At 38.8% G+C, this 20392-nt stretch overlaps 1 non-coding gene across 1 annotated transcript; it reads right to left on the reverse strand.

Annotated features, from left to right (window-relative positions):
- Positions 1 to 1488: 1488 nt before the first annotated feature.
- Positions 1489 to 1561, reverse strand: TRNAA-AGC (transfer RNA alanine (anticodon AGC)). Its single transcript has one exon. It is a non-coding gene; the product is annotated as a tRNA-Ala (tRNA).
- Between the last annotated feature and the right edge of the window lie 18831 nt (positions 1562 to 20392).

A 20392-nucleotide genomic window follows, 5' to 3' on the forward strand; every position in this document is an offset into this window, starting at 1 on the left:
AGAGATGGCAGCCCTCAACACCCCGTACTCTATCCTGGGAAAATAAACCAAACGGAAGAATTCTGAGGAAGAAAACCGCCTGAATACCTCATCTTTGCTATGTTTCTGGCGCGCCTCTTGGTTGATCGGCTGGTTTCATCGCTGGTTGAATGTGGAACAGAGGGAATATTTTCTAGCCCTAAACCCATAACCCATTCTGATCCCATCTACCCACAAGTTGGCTGCCGGGAGCAGAATGGGATGTTGAAAGAAATTAAATCCTGGAAAAAACCGTCGCAATGAATCCCTTTACAATGCACGATCCGCGATTGCAACCTTCGCGAAAAAATGTTCACGCACGCGAACTACAGGAAAATAAAACTGTACCAGATGCACTAACTTGACAAAATTAATCGATTACTACACTAATGGCTGGTGACTAAGGCCTTCCATTGCAGATACAATGTTCGAAACGGCGCCGAAATGGGAAACATGAGAAGCATGGATTTAATGTGCACAGTAAAGTCAGGCTAGGAGCAGGAGAAAATACCTAGTTCACTCTCAGTGAGCTAAAACAATATTTGCAACGACGTACAAAAGCTCTGGAACACAAAAGTACCACAGACAACGATGCACATGATGCTACTTTCAGCCGAAAGTTGTCGCACTTAGTAATTACAGCTTCAGAACTCACGTTAAGATGCGATGCTGAGTGTTTTGTAGGCTACTAAGCACTTCAAGATCCCTTCTCTTCGGAAATCCTACCCATCTTAAATCAACGCATCAAAGCCACAGGCTCAAGCCGCGAGTAAAATTGACAACCCTTCTACATAGGATCCGCTAAATATAGTTTACCAGCTTATTTTGGTTTAATTTCCAATGCAGGGGTGGTAGCTAGATAAGGAAAAGTGAGAGAGTTGAGGATAAAAGTTCAAGTACCTTAGCAAAATTAGACTGCTTCTGTGAGTATACAGACTTACCGGAAAAACTCCGTTAGTGCTCAACGATATCCGAAAAGCATATAAAGGTATGCACATGACATGCTACACTGCAGATGATTTCAATTTCAACATCTTTGCCCTTCCTCTTTCACAATTAAGTTGACGATTTCCGTTAAAGCTAAATAAAAATAACTAATGTACGCGCCTACCATATACAACATTAATTGATTGATAATAATTAATAGAGGTTTATAAATGAATCAAATAAACGACCGTAAGAATCCTAGATTTCAAATTACATAGCGTCATAATAATGCTTACCAAAATTTCCTCATACTTCCACCCACAGCAGCTGCTTCATACTCATGACAGGTTGTTTACAACCCTCCGTTGACCCAAGAAGACCAATTTAGCCATATAATTCCATTAAAATCATTCAGAGCGAAATGGACGGTAAGGTACTATTTTCCAGGAAAATCCAAACCAAAGGGAAGAAAAAGTTTTAAATCACACAGCTCAGACAAAATAAATTTTACCAAAAGAAGCACTATAAGGAGGAAAAAAATTCTGGAGGCGCCGGGTATCGATCCCGGTACCTCTCACATGCTAAGCGAGCGCTCTACCATCTGAGCTACGCCCCCAGTTAACAATAGAGCCGAACTAAAGAAATATACTCACACTTTCACACACTTCAAAACGTGATCTGAGATAAATGAGGTCACATCTGGAACTAATCCGATACACATGTATACTTCGCATTGAGAGAAACTCAACGGCATTCACCCAGTTCAAACACGTGTACACTAAGGAAATAACATTATTCGATTAAACGTTGCTAAAAGCATTTTGTCTTAAAACTTAAATTGATACGACGATAGCATTTCACGGTTAACATAAATTTCAAATGAAAGAGCCCCCTAAGACATGTTTACAAGCCCATCGTTATGTCATGGGCCGTTCAACTTCATGATTTAACGATGAATGGGAGGTGTACGCATATCGCTCTCCCAGTAAATGTGTGTAATTGTCCTAAATGAAATAAATATTTAAAGAGTTGAAATATTTTAATAATTTACGTAATATTACATAATTTACATTTTTTTTAAATTTCACATGAATCTTAAAATGTTAAATTGCAAAAAAAGATATGAGAAATTGCCTTCTGCAGATGGGCTTTACTTTCACGCGAAAGGCGAGAATAACTCAGGAATTCCAAAAAATGTCACGTGTGCAAGATTTTTTTGAGCATCCCACATTTATCCCACAAAAAGTGGATAAAAGGGATACGGGGCGGACTTTGATAAACCTTTCACCCCGCATTTGCCGTATCCGGAGATATAAACTCGCGCAACTCCGCGGAATTTATCAAGGAAAAATCTCGCTGCGGGCGGCGGAACCATTTCGTCACATCCGGGCGCATTTATATGACAGAGACTCATTGGCGGCCGTTCTTTATCTCGACGGGAATGCATACGCAATATTACGATCGATGTGCGAAAAAGAAGCGCAATAGGAGAGAGAACTACTAAAAGTGAAAGGACCGAGAGAAGGGTGTAATCGCCTGATTTCAGAAGTTGGGACGGATCCAGATCGGACGCTATCAATGATTGATTCCAACAAAATAAAGTCATTGGCGAAAGGAAGATGTTTTCCGGGCGATAAAAAATAATAAAAGATAAGAACTTGAGCCGATTCCACACTTTTGTGGCATAGTACTCACAGGTTACCTCAGAGTACGGCAAATTAACCACGGTGCTCATTCCCTTCGTTTTCAAGGCTAATAAAACCTCTGAGCACGCAACAATTGAGTTGCTAGTTTTTAACCCTCAAGAGGAGGAGAAAGATCAAGAATATAAAGTAAAATAGTTTCCGGAAAACATCTCCATGAAAATCACTTAAGAAAATTGTACATAAATGGCGGGAACAATTTTCGACACGACTAAGAATAAACCGTGGATTTTTAATTCAGAAATGGATTATATATTGCCACGTGTTATCAACGCAAATCATATAAACTCAGAGATTTTCACTTTGCGTTCCAATGAAAAAATATTTATTAGCCAACTTGTTTCACTACACTGTAGAATCTTCAGGAGTAGGATCCTGAAGTCATTTACCCTAAGGATGCTATAGTATATAGTGATACTAGTTGATTAATAAATAAACTTTCTATGGAGCGCAAATTTTACATTGTGACAATTTCCTAACATAATAATTTAATTCCAGCCTCGGCCTTTATTATCTCTCATTGATTCTCTACTTTTCCACCACGTAATATGTAATAACATAGAGTACAGGGTGCAGCAGCATAACTTGTTAATCTGAAGGAAATTTGGATTCAAATCAGCGAACTCTACTGCCCCACCATGCTCATGGAAATAAATTTAGTAATAACCTCATTTACATATGACGACTTTGATTTATCTCCTAGCTCCTTTTCTAAATTACGGGTGGTGTCCTGACATCCCCCGCCACACGCCCTTGCGGCGGCTTGTGGGGTATTAAGTAGATGTAGATGTAGAACTCTTTTTGCACCAGGTATCCATTATTCGATGCCCCGATGATTTTGACCAATCGACACGAGAGGAATTCTTTTAAATAATGATATAATATACTTGTCACGAGGAATGATGAACGGTCTTCCTGGAACGAGAGATATAGCTATTGCGCGTTAGTTTCCAACTCAATAATCTAAGGGGGAAGTATAACATTTTTTTGGATAAAAACCAATCCGTACTCGTAACTTGTGTCAAAGCATGGGCCGCGACTCAAGTGTGCATTGTGATCCACCTCACTCTCACCTAGCTACGCCTAACCCTTCGGCATTTCCCTCCTCGGAGCGTCTACACCACCGTAAAAAAATCCCAACCTGGGAGATAGTGTTCCAAGCCACTCGGAACCAACCCCATTGTTCGCCACGGTGGAGATTCTTGATCGATCTCTTACAAATACCATCGACGGTGAAGTTTCTGTAGAAAACTGGACGAAGAGAACAGGAACGAGGAAAAAAATAACGCAAAGAGAGAATGCCGTTCGCTGGGAAGCAGACTGTGCTCTGGTAAGTAGATCATGGTGAGGATGTAATTCGTGCGGAGAGCAGTGGCAAGTTCTATTGTGGTTTGGAGTTCTGCCCTGAAATTGTCTTCGCGGCAAAGGAAACCTGTGATAATAAATGACATCAGACGAGCCCCTTTAAAATCTGAATCTTTTCGGGCAGAGATTTAATCAAGATAAGATGAAAAATAGTGACAACTGAGTTTCTCTGAGAATCAAAAAAATGGCTGTATGTTCACCTGCAGATGCCATTGAAACCTCGACAAAGTCTCGCTTGTGATTAAATTTTCCCTGAAACCGAACCATGTCAGTTTGCGAAACATCCACGACTGGATTTTAACCCAATACCTACGTAATAGCAAATGGATGTGACGTGGAAATAACATGGGAGGAAATCCAATTCAGTCCAGCAATCGATGTGCAAGTTATTCTGGACAGCAACATGCCGTCGGTAGACCAAGAGGTCGTTGGCTCTAGACCAGAAAACGGTGTTAAACATAGTGTCACTGAGGTTACCATCAAAGAAACCCCAATGAGCATTGGGCACTTATAATGACTTTTTTTCACAAGTTAATTTGGGCATACCTGTATTTGGATTTTTTAATTTTTTTCCAGATATAATGAAAGGCGACAATCATAGTCTAATACTTTCAGCATAAATAAATGCCAAATGGTGAGTAAAACCTAAATAGTTAATGTTTTAAATACAATTCTATTCAAGTTACGAAGTTTTAGATATATCATCACAACGTGAAGGCATTTCATTATTAAATAGATTGTATAGGCATTCATTGACAGTAATTATAATGGAGGAGATATTCAAATGAATGTAATTGAATTTTTATCAAAAATATACCAACGGCTGTTGTATTTCAACCATAAGTAACTTCATCGTTAGTGCTACGCATATATAATATTCTAATCGAATTAACAATTCAATGCTTAGAGTGGCTACCGCAGTACATGGTATACATGGGGACTTAATTATCATACATGGGTTACATAAAAAAGATGTACGCTAACACGGCTGTTTCACATGAAGACATGACCATCCAAAAAACTTCAATCAAATATTTGCGACCATAAATGAGGGAACCCAATAATCTCCAAACACTGGAAATGCGACACATACTACTTGTATCCTATTCCCTCTGAATTAAAAAAAAATAAATTCACATCGCTCAGGACACGAAAAAAGTTCTAAATGGAGACGAAATAAGCGTCGTAATTATTTCTTAGCGAGCTGGCCCACGCAGCACCTCGTTGAATTAAACAGAAGACTAAATCCTCAATAAGCATGACCTATTTGTATTATTCATGAACACATCACATTCTGTCTACATTTGTTTGTTTAATGATGCAAGGCAGTGTTGGACAAACACGCATTGCAGTTGTGGAGGAGGGGGGGGGAATCTGACCAGGAAGACATTCTGGCCTTGGTAAATAAAGAAAAACGAGTCGAAGGAGCTTATTTTCACATTACAAAGAATTTCAGCGAAGTCAAACAAAAACTAGTTTTAAGGAAATCGACATGGTGGAAAATGAATTATTATTATTTTCATTCATATCAGAAATACATCACGGCTGATAGCAACCATGGAAGACTACAGAATGCATTACACTCAAATCCATTGATATTTCCCTTCTAATATTTGGGCCACCAATTGAATCACTATTTCGTTCAATGAGTTTGGAATCCTGATCGATAATGGGCATATACACCCGAGGCCATTAAATGATTAACCACAGTCATTTATCATTAGGTGATACAGCATAATTTCTACGAATTAAAGAGTCAGTGTGACAAAACGCCTTAAGCCATTGCATCATTCATCCCTCCATTACTCATCATGATCCCGAAAGTAATGATAACTAAATGGCTGCGATTATATGATTCATTAAAGGATAAATAGCATGTGAAATTGTGTATTATTGTTCCTAATGTTTCAATAAGGGAGATCAAGCAAGCCTAATTTAAAATAAAAGAGATTTTTTAAGCTGGTATTATGATTCGTTGCGAAAATAAGAACTTTTTTTAATTCATCCACTGCTTTATTAAATTTAGATTTCTGCAGAAAACAATGATTGTACACGATAATTCAGGTATATATTTCTGAATATATACTTATGCAATATAACCTTCCATTAATTTTAAATAAAAAATTCTACGAGAAAAACATTGAGTCAGGATTGATTGAAACTATGGGATAGCTATCAGTATGTACTCCCAAAAGTGTTTCAATTATTTGTGATTTACAATTGCCCGTGTGGGCGCGCTGAGCTTTTTTAGGTTTCATTTTATGTTCAACCAAGATATCTTAGCTTTTTGGATGGCTTTTCGCAGCTATGATCGTGTTTAGATCCTTTTATAAGGATGAAATTATGGAATATTTTGTCTTTCACAGCGTTTCAAGAATTGAGCTCCATATCACCCGTGTTTCTCACTTCTATTCCTTTTGCTACACACTTACTCGGTCAAATAAAATAATTTTAACTTAATTTTCACTTTCAAAAGTAGAGATATGGTTGGTGATATAACATTCCCTGTCACCCTAAACTCTTGGCGGCTTGCAGAATAAGATTTAGACTAAGAAGAATATCTTTTGTCATCTTCCGTAAGCAGTAATTTTAATTAAAACATAATCCACGTACTGACAATACATCTACCACTCCCTCCGTTGGCTACTTATGATTGTTTCCAACCGAAATGAGTAACAACATCATTTTAGTCCACCAATAGTAAAAAAAAATCAGGCGGTTGGAGAACCGTTCGGGTTCGGATTAGGCCTTGAAAATTTGCGCATCGCCGATTTGGGCACGGATCGCAAATCACATGTGCGGATAACTGTGGTTCGGCGCCCGCGACAACGGCGTGGGCTTTCTTTTTCCCTCCATCGGCGACGGTGAACTTGTCTCGGAAGGATCTTGTCCCCGCGAGTTTGTGTGCACGTCTCGTGTCGTGTCACGCAGGCGGTTCGAGTCGAGTGGTTATGTGGGAGCGGAATGGAGCAACTGGGTGGGTGCGAGAGGATTGAAGGGGCAGGGAGGAGCGAGGGGAGCTAAGAACAAAGAGGGCTAATTCCAAGACGCAAACCGCTGCAGGTCCCCGTCAACTTGTCGACTCAATCTGATGTGATTGGTCGATAAGAACCAGTCCAATCGAATTGGAGTTCATCCCGAAGGATAGAAATGCGACCACACCCTTTTTTCCTTCTTTTTAAAGCCCTCTTTCAAATGCACACTTGCTCATGTTTTCGAAACTCGGAAGTTTATCCTACTCCTTTATGATAGAGGAATTTTCTCTAACTTACATTTGTAAGTTCCATTTTTTGTTCATTGTGTATTACGATCATAATAAGATAAACAGGTCTGAGGAGATGAAGTGTAATAAACCTCCACAATCTTTCATACTTCCATTTGATCGCTAAGAAAAGCAAAGCGATTCATTTAACACATGAATCCAATGGCTGCAGAGGACATCCCTACATGGAAGTATATTTTCTGATGCTGCTCACAATAATGCATAGGAGCATACCTTAATAATCAGGAATGAGTTCTACGAGACGCACTGTTACTCAACATCTTAATGCCTTGAAGAGGACAATATTAAAGTTGGAAAGAGTTTACCTTTATTTTAAAAGGATGCTTAATTAGCACGAATTAAAGGAGAAGAATTATGGACGAACATTAGGTATATTTATTCCACAAAGATAGGTGAGATTATAAAATTTACAGAGTGAAGTGGAAATGCAATATTTGAATCAACATTAATGCTATCTTAATTGTTACCCTACCACGCGATTTTAACAAATAAATTGAACATGATTACTTACGTCGTTATTTACAAAATTTTGGCTCCTGAAACAACATTTGGATGTTTTAAAAAAATACAGCACAGAATACAACTGTTATTTCACCTCTTATTAAGCTGGCAGTAACTGAATTGGATGCAACTACCAAAGGAGCACTAAATTTCCGATAAACTCGTATTTTCAGTGAATATAAGAGTTTTGAAGAAACCAATAGCATATTGCAAATATACCGTATGAAATATTACAGTTTTAGCCGTCGAATGACGGAAAAACTGAATTAAAGAGTCCTCATTTTAGTATTTTAACGAGCAAATGGTACAGTCCTTTCACAGAAACACGGAAAACCGTGTCCATAAGCCTATGAACAGGTATCTCATGAAAAAAGAATATAGTATAATTTCCTAGGGACCTCCAGGAATGCAAAGCAGCTCATCGCATCTCTCTCGTTCAAACCGTTTCAAAGAGAGACACTTATTAAATAATATATATATATATATTTATATATATTATATATATTTATATATATACATATATATAACTGACAACATAACTACACATAGTAAATGACATAGGTATGCCATTTTATAACAGGGGAATTTCTCATGACTTTCAATTTGTCTCAAAAATAAATAAACATTTATATACACAATGCAGACAAAAGTGGCCTAATCATGACGCATATCTACACCTATCACGTATAACCATGCAAGAGATGAAGGTAAAGTCAATTACATAGCTATGCCAGATAACATGTTCACAGATAAAACCAGCGATGACGGGTTTGAAATAAAATTTGTACCTGAGAGCGTTTCCGGATTAAGTTTATTTCAAACAATGGATTCACAGAGAAAGCCATTTTTTCAGTCGGCTTACAGCAATAACGAAGGTTATATAAAAACAAAGAAATTCACACGAAAAAAGTGTGTTATGATGGTTTGGTCATGTTGATAAAACACGCGAGATTTGAATCAACAAACAGATATTTGAGAGAAGAATGAGTACGTGGTTTTCAGAGGAATGGATAGAAAGAGAAAGTCATGGGTGAATGTTCTCTCAAAAGATGATAATAAAAATCTCAGAAACAAAAGAGCCCGCATTAAACGAGTTTTGAATGTGATAGGCAAAATGTATTTAAGGACAGCACAGTAGGGAAGAAATTAGCAAGAGGGATTAAAATTCCGAAAATAACTCAAAATATGGCTTCCTTAACTAATCCATGAATGGAATGTAAGGTGTGAATTTATACATATTAAAGGAGAAGTGTACCGTGCTCCATGAATGGTCTTCAAACGCCAAAGACCAGGATTGGAATATCTAAATTTCTGTCACTCACTGGGAACGATGACATATAACAAAGTGATTATCAGTGGTGGCATATTTTTGCCTGGAATTTCAACCAATGCTTCGGTGGCGTGTGTAAAGCTCATCAGACCTACTGCTTGCACACAAGGGTAGACATCCTGGCGCGTTTAAGAGCTAGTGAACGGTCATTCGTCCCCCACCCCTACCCCAAGGAAAGTCTTAATGGCCTGGTCATTAAATGGCGCGTATCACCTCTAGGGGAGAGCTTATCTCAAAACAATTACCATGGACAGGAGAAGGCCAAGGTGAAGATAATGCTAATTAAATCCCTATGATCAGTAAATTTTAAACAGATAAACTTCAACCAGTCAATCATAGGCTAATGCCTACGACGGGACACAGTGATAAGTAACTCTCTGTCCGGTCTTAAAGCTTCAGCAGGGAAAGCACTTCCTTGCTCGTAACAAATTTACCCACCCGACGACACGTGCTTCCCAGTAACCAAGACCTGAGACGGGAGGGGACCTTTGAAATGAACAGCGTTGGGAGGCTGAATCTTATAGTCTCTCCTTCCAGGAGGAGACTGTGGGGAAGGACGAGAGGGCATTTCGAGTGTCCAATACGCTTGGATGTTTGTTTACCCCGGAAACGTGATTTACTTTGGAAAATACGAGAGGATATTTTTTTAATGACTACGCTTGTTAGCACGCTCATTAAAAGTTTTGGACCTTATTTTAACATTTTATACGTAGGCACAATGAATACAACGTAGGCGATCGAGTGAGAATACAAGAAGTGAACACGAACGAGATATATTGGTAGGATGGACCGGAAGAAAGGCAATCTCCAGACCTCTTACTGAAACCCTGAGGAATCAGTTAAAGAGAATGATATTTCAACACCTGAAATATGCAAGCTCATTAGAGAGTTGGTTGCATAAAATCAATTGTGGGAAATTATAATGAAGAAACACAATACACTAAATAAGGTTTACGAATCTCCGTGGCACAGGTAAGGAGGAAGGGAACAAACTAGTTTTGAGCGTTTGAGTATTTCCTTGGGTAAAGATGAAAATATTTTCATAATTACGACAGAATAATGTAAAGAGTAAAAATAAATACCCCATACATTTCTGCAAAGTGGTGAGACATTTTGAACCCCATAGATTGCTGACATGGGAATGCAACGATCAGGGAAGTAATTAATCACACGGAATTTCCAGAATGTGATTGCAGAATGGTTAAGTGCTTGTAGTAAGCACAATAAACTTTTTAATAATGCTTAAATAAAAATTTTAATAGAAAATATAGCATGAAAAATATTAATACAAAGTTAATATGACGGAGACAAAAATTGGTAGGTTAGATAATAACCACGAATCTAAAACTTAAAGATTTTGTCACCCAGCCAATTGAAATCATTAAATTTTTCATCAGCATCCATTTTTTACTTTTCGCCTTCTTGGTTAATATGGATAATTTCCCATCCGTTAACAGGTGGGTATATCAACTATTAATATTTTCTGCGAATCAATTAGCACAAATTTTTCTCGCTTAGCAAAGGTCTTATCTCCGGTTTTCCAATAACCTTATGACACTTTCTACCTGATCTAATTAATTATTATCGAATTGGGCAAGTAATTGTTCCGGAGAATAGTGTTAACAGTTTTCATGACGGTAATTCGTGAATTTAAATTTTTTTATAAGTTAATTCTTAAACGTTCGATCGATTTTAAATACCTATTGGGTAATGACAATAACTTTTTCGTTAGAATAGATTCCTTTTGTTTATTTGAACAATAAAACATGACATTGCAATTTTGTTACTTTTGAACGATGTTACACAAACATCACGTATATAGTTTTTCGCGTCAAAGGCGCAACAGCGATATCTCAGTATTTGCATTCGTTCAGTCAATGGTGAAAAGTTAAATGCATTTCCCTCGCCAAGTAAAATCCTTCCAGATGTGTAAGCGTAATTGAAAATCAATTGAATAAATACGAAAAAATTCTTCCTACCTCTATCTACGAATGTTTAATGTGAACATACTACGCATAAGAATTAAAATTCGCACTTATTAAATTTTTATATGGCTTATGTTGTTTCTAAACGTTCTCTACTTTTCTCTTGTTTAATCAAAAGCCATTTCTTATTTCTTATGTTTTGTTAAAAAGGAATGTTTTTAGGTTTTTTACCCTATCATTAATACATATTTAAATTTAGACTACAATTTATTTTTTAACACAAATGATGCTGAGGAATTATTATTTTTTATTTTAAAACGCATAACTAACTATAGGCTCGAGAACAATTTTTTTTTCAAATCTATATTAATATATAAGCCTTTCCTCCAAATACTCGCTCCAATGCTAATTAAACGTAAATCGTTTCTATATTACTAATCGATTGAAATGTGGGTGCAAAAAATCTAAACGCACAAGTAATATACATGATCAAAATTACGCACGAGAAAGTACTTATTAGGTAGGGGTTCAATAAAAAAGACAGAAATATACAGGTAAGATTCCGGCGTTAAAGCAAAATAAAGTTGCATGAGAACGCAGCATTAAGCTATGCGCAGCATGCATCCATGCGCAAAGAGGGATGGAGAATAAAAGCACGGAGAAAGAAAACGAAGCATCCTTTTCTCTTGGCATTCGGTCAACGCAGGAGACCGTGAAAATATTGAGACAAGACGGAAGAGAGAGAGGTGGAGGAAGGCGGAGGGTGAAAGTGACTGAGGAGAGCGCTTCGGGAGAAATTTGGATCGCCACAAGGAAATAGCTTCTCATCATATAAGGTATGGGTAATAAAAAAGAAGCGCCCCTATCAATAAGGAAGTATAGAGAATAAAAAAAGATTTTGGATATTGCTACGATGAAGAGAAACTTGTGTAAATGTGAAAACCATCTCACGAAATACATCATTCATACTTTTGTGCCGTAAAGTGCTAATCATTGGTACAGGTTAGTCCTTCCTTACTATACTACCTTGATCAAAAATTTCCCGGCATTTATTCAGAAAATTAAAAATACAAGTTTATTCATCTAAATCTATATTGTCCCCTTCAAAGTAATCCCCATCGACTGCAACACACTTATGCCAGCGCTTGATCCAATCCTCGAAACATTTTTTATATTCGGTTTTCGGTATGTCCATCAGTGCTTCCTGCGATTTTTCCATTACTTCCTCTCGGCTGCTAAAACGCGTTCCCCGTAATGGTTTTTTAACTCGATTGAACAGAAAGAAGTCACAGGGAGCCAAATCAGGTGAATTCGGTGGCTGTTGGATGGTATTTGTTGCATTTTTCGTCAAAAAATTACGAATAATGATAGCACTGTGCGACGGTGCGTTATCATGGTGCAAAATCCACGAGTTTTCTGCCCACATTTCTGGTCTCTTTCGGCGAATTGCTTCACGCAAACGTCTCATAACGCCCAAATAATACTCTTTGTTTACTGTCTGGCCTTCTGGCAAAAATTCATGATGCACTACACCGTTGTAATCCATGAAAACCGTCAGCATTGCCTTCTTTTTTGACTGAAAACGACGTGGTTTTTTTGGTCTCGGCTCATTTGGTGAACGCCATTCACTTGCCTGATGTCTGGATTGCGTGTCGTACTCATAAACCCACGTCTCGTCTCCAGTAATGATCCTTTTGATGAATGTGGGATCGGATTCAGCCTCGCAAATCATGTCTTTTGCGACGTCAACACGGTCTCTTTTTTGCATGAAATTGAGGTCTCTTGGCACCAACTTTGCTGCTACACGACGGAAACCCAAATCATTAACCACAATGTCTTGGGCGGATCCATAGGCAATGTTCAAGTCCTCCGCTATTTCTCTGATGGTTAATTTGCGGTTATTGACCAACATTTCTTTTATTTTATCAATTATTCACCGACTTTCGATGTCGATGGTCTGCCACTGCGTTCATTATCTTCGATTGACTCACGACCACTTCTGAACCGCTCGTGCCACTGGTAAACGACCGTTTTTTTTAGAGAATCGTTGCCGAAACACTTTTCCAACATTTCCAACGTCCGTGCCAATTCTCGTGGACGGACCCCCGTTACTCCGGTCGGGGCTCCACTGTGTTGCCTTTCCAGCCGCCTAGGCTTCTAAGGCAGGGCGTCGTCTTCTGCGTTGTCACGGCCTTCTGGCGATCCCTGCTACTGAAGCCTGGGCCTCTTCTTCGCTGGGAGGGCATCTTGGCGATCCATGCTCGCAATGGGGCGCTTATAGCGGTCCCACGTTGAAACCTGGATCTCTCCGAGGCGTCGGATGGTGGCGACGTCTGAATCCGCAGCCCTCTCGAAGAATCTTCGAGACAGCTCCGGAAGAAGGACGTTCAGAGGTTCCATGTTCCCGTCCTGGTGCATCTCTTCCACGCGGGCGTAGCGCCCGCATCCCAAGATGCACCGTAGCGCAGAGTTCTGCACCACTTGGATGAGAGCGAGGGTAGACTTCGGCACTCCTGACCATACCGGCGCTGCGTACGTGATGACAGGCAACACGCACGCTCGGTACAGTCGACGCTTCGTTTCCGAGCTCAGGACCCCCGGACGAATAATCGGCCGAAGCCGGTTAAGCGCCGCGAAGGCCTTCCCTCGGACACGTCGCGCTTGGGCGTTCCAAAGGAGTTTCCGGTCCATCAGCACTCCGAGGTAGAGAACCTCGGATTCCCACGGAAGGGTGACTCCATTCACCGACAGCTCCTCTTCTGTCGGCGCTCGCCACTAAATCCGTTTTTTACGCAAAATTTAATACAAGTTCGTTGTTGGAAATTTAAATCCATTTCTGCAATTGTAAAAAATCGCCAACACACACAGAGATAGATGTACTCTTGGCTACGTAACTTTTGCAAATGTCAAGTTATGACACTAAGATTTAAAGGGAATATCAACAACAGATGTACCAATTTAACAAAAAAAACAGAACTCAAATCGGAACGATGGGAGCGCCACACGGTGGTTATTCCGGGAACTTTTTGAACAAGGTAGTATAGGCCTAATATGATATTATCCACGAATTATCTTCCCAGATGCTAGAAATATGAGTACATATTTTTCATAGTTGATGTTCATAGTTTTTACTGCATAAAAACTCGGGCGACCGCTCAAGGTGAAAGTTCTCAGTAAATGGTAAAGGAAACCCCACCTTGGTGCTCCATTCGTTTTTGAAAACACGTTTGATTTCATCGTAGAAGTTTGGACTAGATTCTTGTCCGGTGTGCCTCTCCTAGGCTAGATTTCACCTTACCAGATGTAATAATCTGTACCTACTGTCATTCTTGCACGTATATTTCATGTAAATGATTATTATATCGCCTTTTTTCATTTAAATACGATTATTAATAATTCCAGGAAAGTAGAACTGTATTTTGAGTTGGAACGCCCGCATTCCCTGGTGTCATCAGGCCGAGAAAAGTCCCATACAAAATACAAGTATGGCAGTCAGATTCACCAAATAATGTTGAAGAAATTAAGCCTGTCGCTGAAATGGCTATGGACTCGCAGGTTTGGTAGTTAATGGACTTCACAAGCTACACGCTGGAATGAAATTTATTTAAAAAATTAATTTACCCATTATTAAATTGCGTTCGTAGAGGGTTTCCATGCATTAATATTCATTAAATGTAGAAAAAGTTTCATTTACGTGTAAATAATATCCAATTTATTATTCAGACTTCTGCTTATTTGTGCAAATCAGGCAAAGAATTAAAGAGTTGAATTCTAAAACCAGTAGATAATGGTACATATTTTTTCCAATACGCAAATTATTCACGTTGACGTGAAAAGTGCTCCCATTCATAATCATATGCCTTAACTCCTTTTCCTTTTTAATTTCCCTTTCCAGACTTGACTATACCCTCTTTCATACCCTGGCTGTAGGATATATAAATGATATTGTTTATTGCACGGGAAAATTGATTTCAACCTAAATGGGTGCCAGCCTTCGAAGTATTTAACTTCCGTCCTGGTGAATTTATGCTGCTAAATACCTTATCTTGCCTTATGCCTTATCACGCTGACTACTGATACGCTTCCTAAGAAAACGTTGGGATACTTGGTTGCGTATTAGGTCAACATTGAGTGGGAAACGCGGATTCAACATACGGCGAGCCGTTTGCTGTATTCCGCTGGTGTGAAACCGTTGTACTTACTTTCTTTCTCCATGCACGCAGATTTGCTATTTCATCGTCTTAACGAAGGCTTCTTTGGCAGGTCTAAAATCGGCGGACGACAGTTGTACTTGAATTTGAAAAAAAGTTAACATAACTCCCAGATGTAGGCGTAATGGAAATCTGAAAATCTTGAATTTTTTATGTCGTTGAATTTATATACTCCATCATAAAACGACCGGCAATTTGTTATTTGTGGACATGTTTTCTTTCCACAGTTTGCGATTTGCGAAAAACCGTAAGTAACAAGTCAAGTATGGGAGGCATTTCATGCCATAGTGCGATTTTCCTATAGGGTTATCGTTTCCTGAATTACTTAAATTTTATGCTTAATTAATTAATTTACTTGCCCAGAGATAATTAGGTGAAAGTGTTGTATTCGCGTAATGGAAAATAGATATGCCAAGGGATTTGCAACTCTTCGCTCTGCTCTCTCTTTGCTTTTTCTCGTACATCTTCACGAAGAATATCTGAGATTCTATTGTGTGCGCCCCAACCAGGCACGCATATCTCTCCTCCACCGTTATTTTTTTCCATCCAGTTGATTTGTATTCAATGGCACGTACGCATGTTGTTTTCATTCTTCCATCTCGTATTTTATTTCTTGCCGTCTTATTAATTTAATTAAAGGTTTTTAAGCGTTATTGATCATTGGCATGGTCAACTTATTGTGATATATTTGGTGAATAAAACGGAACGAATGCTATTTACTCAAAACCTCATATCCAAGTACATGTATACATTGATTTATTAATGAATGAGTTTCAACACTAACTAGTATTTAAAAAATAGAGTCGCTAGAAATTTTCACAAAAATTAAAATTTTTTTGCTAAAATTTCTCCTCCTCAGGGCGCTCTTTATCACTTGTTTCCCGAGCGTTAACTATAAATTTATGGGCTGTGCTGCCATCACTTAATATAACTAGCGTTTCAGCCAGTGATATTACATTTAAGGTCAAATTTAATTCATATATATATATATATATATATATATTTTTTTTTTAAGTAATCTACCGGTTAAGGTAGGTTTTTGGACGGACACAACTACCAAACAAATATTTTATTACTCCTAACAAAACACAAAATCAATCATCCTACTCTATATCAGGTCCCTCTTCATCTCTGAGTACTTCCTTCCTCCCTTCATCCCGTCCAACAACCCTATCCTGTTCCTTCCCTTTCCTCTTTGGCCCAACATTCTACCCTCTATCACACATATATATATATATATATATATATATATATATATATATATATATATATATATATATATATATATATTGTGGTACTCCTTAATATTTTCATCTGCCCATAATTTCGTATTTTAATGCTTTTGAATCACATTACCGATGATGGATGATGTATTTCTCCTATCCGTGAATTAAACGTGATGATCCAGATTTTCTCCTTATATGAAGGGATCTCATTCAGGTTGCTTACTTTTTACGTGCATTTTAATTTCCCTTTTATGCTATTAAAAAAAAAAAAAGTCCCTGAAGGTTTTTCCATAGATACAGATTCTGATCCAAATGCTTGTCGAGGGTATATTATAATTGGATTACTCTACCAAGCTATTGAAAAATAGAATGGTGTATCTTCGTGTTTTCTCTTTTTTCTTTCCATGTGGATGTTGACGAAGTAATAAATCCAACGTGATCGGAAGCTGAATAAATTTCACAAAAATTATGCTTGTTGAAATAATTCCATTGTTTCAAACATTTATACATTTATAACGGTATATCAGGGACTCTACAGCAGCGACGTAAATAAAATATTAGCCCTTATAATACGAAGCGAAAGTCAAAGAAGACAAAAATGTTTACAAAGTGGTATCGAAGACAGGTACAGAAAGATGAGGTTCGGGCAGCCGGGAAGGATGAAAGGTAGTTGTACAATTTGGGAAATTATGAGTACCCGAAGAAGGGTATCACGTAGCGGAACATATCGTATTTCGCAAATGTGCTTGGATACGTTGTTTCGAAACTCTATAAAATAACCTAGTCCTCTAATAGGGTAGTCCCGCAGCCTGATGAAAAACTTAGCCATCTATATAATATCTGTAATGATAATTGGCGTAATAATGTATGTTTTAATCAATTCAGTCATTTTCCACTTTGAATCCCCAGTATTTGTGCTCCGTTTGCACAAAATTTAATGATTCGAAATCGCTATTATTTTAATTGTAAGCATCAGATTTACATTTACATTGACCGAATTTTTTTGCTATTACTTTCTATCTCATCATCAATACTACCTTGATCAAAAAGTTCCCGGAATAACCACCGTGTGGCGCTCCCATCGTTCCGATTTGAGTTCTGTTTTTTTTGTTATATTGGTACATCTGTTGTTGATATTCCCTTTAAATCTTAGTGTCATAACTTGACATTTGCAAAAGTTACGTAGCCAAGAGTACATCTATCTCTGTGTGTGTTGGCGATTTTTTACAATTTCAGAAATGGATTTAAATTTGCAACAACGAACTTGTATTAAATTTTGCGTAAAAAACGGATTTAGTGGCGCACGGACATTGGAAATGTTGGAAAAGTGTTTCGGCAACGATTCTCTAAAAAAAACGGTCGTTTACCAGTGGCACGAGCGGTTCAGAAGTGGTCGTGAGTCAATCGAAGATGATGAACGCAGTGGCAGACCATCGACATCGAAAGTCGGTGAAAAAATTGATAAAGTAAAAGAAATGTTGGTCAATAACCGCAAATTAACCATCAGAGAAATAGCGGAGGACTTGAACATTGCCTATGGATCCGCCCAAGACATTGTGGTTAATGATTTGGGTTTCCGTCGTGTAGCAGCAAAGTTGGTGCCAAAAGACCTCAATTTCATGCAAAAAAGAGACCGTGTTGACGTCGCAAAAGACATGATTTGCGAGGCTGAATCCGATCCCACATTCATCAAAAGGATCATTACTGGAGACGAGACGTGGGTTTATGAGTACGACACGCAATCCAGACATCAGGCAAGTGAATGGCGTTCACCAAATGAGCCGAGACCAAAAAAACCACGTCGTTTTCAGTCAAAAAAGAAGGCAATGCTGACGGTTTTCATGGATTACAACGGTGTAGTGCATCATGAATTTTTGCCAGAAGGCCAGACAGTAAACAAAGAGTATTATTTGGGCGTTATGAGACGTTTGCGTGAAGCAATTCGCCGAAAGAGACCAGAAATGTGGGCAGAAAACTCGTGGATTTTGCACCATGATAACGCACCGTCGCACAGTGCTATCATTATTCGTAATTTTTTGACGAAAAATGCAACAAATACCATCCAACAGCCACCGAATTCACCTGATTTGGCTCCCTGTGACTTCTTTCTGTTCAATCGAGTTAAAAAACCATTACGGGGAACGCGTTTTAGCAGCCGAGAGGAAGTAATGGAAAAATCGCAGGAAGCACTGATGGACATACCGAAAACCGAATATAAAAAATGTTTCGAGGATTGGATCAAGCGCTGGCATAAGTGTGTTGCAGTCGATGGGGATTACTTTGAAGGGGACAATATAGATTTAGATGAATAAACTTGTATTTTTAATTTTCTGAATAAATTCCGGGAAATTTTTGATCAAGGTAGTATTTCAGTCGTAGACTGCAGCCATCCGTTCATTCCTTTCTGATGAGTATTCCTTAGTATCTCGATTCATCCCACCCCTGTTATGCTGTTTTGAATCCATTACCTAATTGAAAATTAATTCATTCCCTGCTGGAAGGTAATCCGTCGCCCAGAGCGGTGACTAGTTTTTACCGCAGACTATCGTCAAAATGGGTGTTACCTTACTCTGTTGGCAGCGCTCATTTGTTACATCAAATTGGCCCAGTAATGGGATTCGCAAGATAACGTTGGAATCGCAGTCATCGCACAGTTCCAACTGCCACCGTCACTTTTTTCCGTGCGTGGTCTTCGTCGAGTGTCCCCCTCGCTTGTAATGTGTACGCACACCATCGTCGAACATAGCTTCCCACTCTTGTCCCTCTCCCTGTCTCGCGTGTCTCCCCTTGGCCATCCCCCTCCGCCCTCCCCATTCCCGCCTCTCAACCTCGCATCCAAACGAGACTCTCCCCCTGGCGCACCTGACATCCTCGAAGGAACGCTGTTGCCATGGAACCTCAAAAAATCCTCCCACCTACCTACCTGCCGATTCCCTTTCCCTAATCTGCCGTTCACCCGATAAACCGTCCTGGAAAACGATGGAAGTGTCGTTCTTGGCTTTACTCTGCCGGTTGGATAGTACCATATATATTTTTTCCCGTGGATATATATTGCGGGTACGACGTATATTACGCGCGACATAACCGGTAAAATATTCCTCTTCCAAAATTCCCCTTTTTTTTGCTTTGGATCCACTTCAAGTATGCGAATGATATACGGAAGAGCATGACGAGTGTCGAAGTGCAACTGTTATTAAATTTAAATATGAAGCCATTCCGTTAGGGTGTAAATCTTAAGATTTATCCCCACCTGACAGAACGCCAACTGTTTCTCGGTCAACCATGCAGCTGTCGACTTAAAAACAGAACAGAACGAGAGAATAAGATGAGATCCTCTTTCCTTTAGGAACTTAATCACTCCCTCCCATAAAGGAGTGCATAACGGGAACGTTAAGGGAAAGGGCTTGCGCTATAAACATATTCATTCGAAGTTTGTTCTATAATAGCAGTATTAAACACAGAAGTTAGTTTTCGCAAGTGTGAAATCCGTATATTCTGAGTAGAGGGCCGCGTTCATTTCCCTATGCTGCATTAGGTTGTCTATGAAGCCCTTATAATGTAAAAAGTTCTTAGATTTCAAATGGAGTATTTTATTTACATCTCTCGGGATTCTAACACAGAACCCTCCGATGATTATCTCAACCCTTTTTCTATCTTGGCTCCCACGTGGCTCATTTTTTATATCAATTGCAAAATAAATCATCCGCGGTAATTCAAATTCGAATTTATATTCAGTACTAAATTAAAAACACCTGTAATTTTTGTTTACATCATAGACACTCTCCAACTCGACAGCGGGAGTTTATCATTTCAGATGTCCCTAGAGGAAAACGAATATTTATAGGTACGAGTGTTTAGAATCGGAAGGTTATTTCAGTTATTTTGTGTGGTGATCAGAATAAA

The sequence above is a fragment of the Hetaerina americana genome, unplaced genomic scaffold, assembly GCF_022747635.1.
Source record: "Hetaerina americana unplaced genomic scaffold, ioHetAmer1.1.p SCAF_15, whole genome shotgun sequence".
NCBI classification, from domain to species: Eukaryota; Metazoa; Arthropoda; class Insecta; order Odonata; family Calopterygidae; genus Hetaerina; species Hetaerina americana.